The 6,000-nt window shown below is 29.2% G+C and overlaps 1 protein-coding gene across 1 annotated transcript in view; it reads left to right on the top strand.

Moving 5' to 3' along the window:
- The first annotated feature begins 422 nt into the window (after positions 1 to 422).
- LOC142329797 (dual 3',5'-cyclic-AMP and -GMP phosphodiesterase 11-like) overlaps positions 423 to 6,000 on the top strand; it is a 623,752-nt gene continuing 618,174 nt past the window's right edge. The window contains exon 1 of the mRNA XM_075374625.1: positions 423 to 663. The gene's annotated coding sequence lies outside the window, so the exon portion shown is untranslated. The remainder of the gene's footprint in view (positions 664 to 6,000) is intronic.

The raw sequence follows: 6,000 nt of genomic DNA, 5'->3' as shown, positions 1-6,000 counted from the left end.
AAACAAGGCCATATGTACTTTTAATACATGCATACTTAATTTATTTTGTTAAATGAACATGGGAGCAGTAAAATGAGAAAAATTGCAATTCAAATGCTTAGGTAAGACTCTATTCAGTAATATGATTACGTTAATATTTTTCCCCTAACAACCGTTAATATTCAAATAACTAAAGAAGTACGTTGGTAGACTGTGGGGTTACTAACGTCTACAACATCGAAGGTATATTTCGCTGGTAACCCTGTTTCCCTTTCATCCGTGACCAGCTGTTATTGTGATACCTTACATTAATATGAATGAAATGATAACTCTTATGTCACTAAATGTTTTTGTAGAATATTACAATATTATGCTGCATAGTAATCACCGTTCAGCTGTTTGCTCGCGGTAGTGTTGAACGTTATCACGTGTATGTTTAAACAGTAGTTTTAACACTGCGCATGTCTTTTTAGCTCGACGCTACGTGTGTCACGGCAGTTTGTATTGGAATTTACCGCGCAGATAGACACTTCATGCAGGAGTCTAGCTTCTCGCTCCTGTTTGTGTAGGCTGAATATTGTTTTGCCGAGTTTTTAACTGCTCCGAATTCATTGTTTCATAGGAAAAAGTTTTATTTTACCCTCTCAACTGAAAATTATTTTTGGTTTCTGAAGCGCCAGGGAGGTAAGTTATAACATTATTTTTGTATACCAAAGCTGTTGTAAAAAAGAGAGAAAATTAATTTAATCTTTTATAGATAAATATTTAAAAAGATGTTGATGTTTAAAATAACTTTTATTTATGCAAATTACTATAATTTATATAAGCGTACTATTATTTAAATTTTTGTTTTTGGAATACTCTTAAAAAACGTATCAGGAATTTAGTTTGCAGAGTTAACCGATAATTGAGAATATCTCTGCACTAACTTACATTTAAAATGCTGTCTGAAACTGAATAAAGACAGATCAATAACACTTATATCAGTTACCGTTTATAATCAAATCATACAATGGTGTTGTTATAGGCTTTTTAACCTCTTGTCTGAGCTTTCTGTTACAGCTGATTGTCATCGCATTCTTTTCCTCAAGTCACATCCATTGTACGGTCAATAATAACTACATAAGCTACCAATAATAAAAAAATTTATTACCCGTAATTATCAACATTATATATTCTAAAATTTGTATTAAGGGATGCAATATTAAAGTATCGATTCACACTTGTTGCTTTTGGCATTACCTTATGTTTATTCGTAATCTGAGAGAGTATATTTCCGTATCGGAAAAGTAAGCTGTTTAAGAACAAATAAACTTTTTGGACTTACTTTTCGCACCGAAATGAACTGAAGAAAATGGCTTTATATTCGGCGTCTTCGTTTTCTTTCTCATGCGAATAAAATCTTATTTCTGAGAGGTAATGAATATAATGTAACTTCTAGTTTGTAATTTAAACGTCGTTATGTTCATATACAAAATTTCGCCTAACTTTAAATATTGACGTCGAACGCATCAAAATTTTTTCAAAGTGGTTTAGGAAAAAAATTTATCCTTGGAAATATATTTATATTTAATATATTTGTATTATTATGTTGCTAACACTGATCGAATGCTTACAGTATACATATAATTCAAGTTAGATATAAACAAAAATCAGTACTATAGTACATTGAATGAAAAGTGTGTTGTTGGTTCTCTCTATTTCAAGTTTGTTTTTATATCCGTACGGTTCTGTCATGAGAAAGTATTTCTGTAATATTCACAGAAAATTTGTTATGTATTTTATGCTTTTAAAAAATACAAATTTTGGTGCATGTTACTCGTTTTAACATCACTTGGAAAAGAAAGAAATTTATCATTACTTTCTTTAGATTCGTAATCTGATCAAATCATAATGTTGAGTTAACATGTTTTTTTTGACCCGTTGAACTTCCGAAAATTCTTTTACAAAATTTTATAATTATAAAATATTTCAGATCACAGAAAAACTTCGTAAAGATTTTTAAAGGTAATTTTTTCGTTAATACTCAAATAAACATAATTTTATTCTAGTCTTCTTTTTTTCTTATATTCAGTCAGTAACAAAATAATTTCATGTATTAAATCGCTTTAAATAAAATTTTTTCTTCTCTAATCGAATGCTAATTTTTTATTTAATGATTCTCTAAATAGAGCGCTTAAATGATTCCTGGTGTTAGTTTACGAATTTCTATCCGAGTACTTTTAAAAAAAGTATGATGGAATTTTTAGAAATCGTATCATTTTACAACACGAATCGTTTTTTCAACCAATATTCCTTATTTTTGTACAGTCTTACGGTTATTTTACTGACCGTTGGTAAATATATTGATATTAGAAATTATTTCATGATTTTAGTTTTTTTATAACAGCCATTCCATCAGTAACTGAAATTCCGCATCATCGGGTTTGATAAGACTCGTAATTCTCATTATCTACATACTTTGTGCATTATCTATAGAATTTTGCATGAATTCTCCTGCGTAATCCCAGACGAATGGAAAATGAGATTAAAGTGCAAAATATCTGATATTATATCCAATTGACATTATTTATGTGAATTGATTGAATTATTACAGAATTTTATAAATTTTCTATTATCGAAATTGAAGAAATAAATCATCATATAAAATTATTGTGAATACCGTTTGCGTTTATTGTTCTTAATAGAGAATCAGTTTTTTATTCTACCTATTTTAAGTTTTACCAAAAAAGCAGAGAACGGGTTTTAATCACGTTTCATAAGAGAGGCCATCTTTTAAGCCTATAATTAATTTTGAACACAGTATTCATAATAACTATCGTAAAATATTAACATTAGATTTATACCTTATTGTTGTTTCCGGTGGGGATAGTGTCGAATCTTATCCGGAACCTGTAATTTATGCAATAAGAAAACCATCACGGCCCGGCATTGTTCAGTGAACTGTTAAAAACAATAGAAAATAACTTTATAGCAGTTTTGAATAAACTGTTCGTTTTAAGTAAGGATTTTCTCTGAACTTATCCCTTAAATTATCAATTTTCCGGGATTCGTTGCAGAGGAAATTATAAACGCAGGTCTTTATTTCTAATATCATAAGTTTTCTTAAAATGTTGTCAATTACATATTCAAAATTTGGTAGTAGAGGGAAATGTTTGAACAAAGTTACGTGCATATTAACTATCTTAGGTTTGTAAGTTGTTTTATAAAATGTTGTACTCGTACTAGCCTGAAGTATTAGAACTGTAATTTATCTACTAACGATAACGATTAGCAGATAAGAAGTGATATCTTTCATTCTCGAAAGTTTACGTTGAATGTAGACATGAAAAAAAATTGTTTTTCAATGTTAAATTTTGATTAATAAGTTCAATACTATTCAATAATTTTAGATTGGAAAGCCAAAAATTAAATTCATTAAGGCAGACACAGCCGTTTGATCGGTTGTGGAGAAGGGCGGGACAGAATACGAATTATTCATATTTTTTCACAATCGCTACAATCTAGTTAATGATTAAATATTTTATTGAATTTTTCTTTTTCGTTTGCGTAAATGAAACTTTTTAAGAGTAGGAGAAGACAGTAATTTCTGGCCAGAACTTGTAAAGATACGGTTAAGTCGGTGGGATATAATTAAGATATTCAGGTTAAGTTAATTCGGTAAGAGAGGAATGAGTAGGCAGAATTAGGAACAGATACAACATATGACTGAAGGTATAGAGTATAGTTAAACACGAGGAAGTTAAAAGACTAGCGCAGAATAAAAAGGAAGGAGAATAACATCAAACGTGCAAATGACTGATGACTGAAAAGACTTTCGCATCTTGCAAAATTATTTATTTTACTTAATTATATATTATTGTTATTATTATTTTATTTTGTAATTATTAATAACAAGTTATATATATTTTATTAGTAATTAAATCCAATTTCTGATATCTACATAGGAATCAAAGTGAAAAATTATCACACAAGTACTATTTAGTCTAGGTGCGACAATAATAATGAGATGACGGTCGGTAGTGAGCCAGAGTCGGGCGGAATCACTTTTGTGAAGGCCGGTATTCCACCGTTCACTATCTGATGCAATGTCTACCATCCGAACTCTAAATATGTTTGCGTGCTTTTCTGATATTTATAGAACGGATTGTATGTATTTCTTAAGATATATATACTTTTTAAGTTCTCTGGCTATCTCATTGTTGTTAGTCAAAGTGCGGTAGAGATTTATTAATTTTGTCGTTTTTATCTATCTGATTCGTCATGGGTCAGCAGTAGATGCTTTACGAACTGATTAAAATTCAAATTTTTGTTGACGGTGGCATCTGGTGTTGCCCAATCCACTGCACAGCAGCTAATATCACTTACGGATCAGTCAAATCAGCTTTTGGACTAACAACAAAAAATACGACTCTTATTTGATAAATTTATGGCTAGCGCCATCAGTTAGCGATACTGTTTATCTATACATTAAAAAAACCATAAAAAAATAAATAATCGTTAAATAAGTAGATGTGATGCAGTATTGAGCAGATTTAATATACTGTTAGTTCATCAGTGAAGTTGAAATGATCACCTTTACCGTAAATATAAGTGGGCGCTAATATAACCGATTTACTGATTAAATCATAATTTTTCTGCGGAATTTTTTTAAATTTTTTTCAAACAGTAACGGGAAAATTGTTCTTTTCTTTATTTTTTTGGAGTTATTGTTATCTAATCAATGTTCTGTGGTTTCACCCTCAGGTAAAGTGTATAAAAAAAAAGTGTAAAAATGTTCCCTACTTATTAGCCATTATTGACTGTTCCTTAAAAAAAAAGAAATTTATTCGTCAATAAAAAATTAATTAAAATTATATCAACCGACTTTAAATCCGCATTCTGAGTACAAGAATACCGCGATTATCTATTTTTTTTAACGAGTAGTACAGGAAAGATTGTTTATAAGTTAATTAAAAACATGTCTTCCTACATTATTAAATTTAAAAAAACGTTCACTACGTTACACGCTGACAGTAATAAATTATCCAAGATATCGTCCACAAGATTTATATATATATTATCTATTTCGATAATCAATGTTCTTGAAATTTTAGAATTATTCGCTATTAGGAACATTTCAGAAAGTATGAAAACATATGAGACAAACGTAAAATTAATAGCATCTAACAAGGTTACCGTTAAATTGGAAATTGTTTTTACTGTCTCTTTCTGATATAATGTATTATTAAGCCTTAAAAACCAATACCGACTAATAATTTGGCTTTAATAATGTTTCTATTTTATTGCTGATGTGATGGCCGTCCTGCTGTCTTCTACAGAAAGAGGACCGCAGATAACAAAATAGATCTGTTCTGAAACGCTAATAACGTTACAAGTAGTTTTGTTTGATTCCCCTCATGAGAATCTGTAATTTTCCCTCATTTCTTACTGAAAAATAAATATATATAATTATGTGCTTTTCTGTTGAAAATTAATAGTAAACATTTACTTATTCATAATAAAATCGTTAAATGAGAATTTTATATATTTAATGGGTTTTTCATTTAAATTAAATTCTATTATTCTGTTACGTAGTTAAATTATTGAAATTCCTGCCAGTAAATTTGTAAACAATTTACCGCCAAGTTTAAGTCCTAGGTTGATATGTGACAAACTGTTTTATCGAACAACTGATAGACCTACATTAATCTGGTCCTGGAAAAATATATATAAAATATATAAATATGTATGTATTTTATACATATGTAAAACATTTATTTATCTACTATCAAAGTTACAACAAAGTTTACATCTGACACGTGTCGTCTGGGATGTATGTATATTTTTACATCGTTCGAATATTTAGCTTGTATTTTGACACGTTGTAAATATGAGTGTTAGTTCCACGATGACACAAAAAAAAATAAATATAATATCGCTAAAAAGAGTTTTATTAATGCAGCACTATGTTTTTAGAAACCGCTTAACGAGTTCAGTATTGTACGTTATAGTTATGCTAATTATCTATAGCTAATATGT

Source organism: Lycorma delicatula, chromosome 1 (genome assembly GCF_047948215.1).
Source record: "Lycorma delicatula isolate Av1 chromosome 1, ASM4794821v1, whole genome shotgun sequence".
Taxonomy (NCBI): domain Eukaryota; kingdom Metazoa; phylum Arthropoda; class Insecta; order Hemiptera; family Fulgoridae; genus Lycorma; species Lycorma delicatula.
This window is presented reverse-complemented; position numbering and strand designations above follow the sequence as displayed.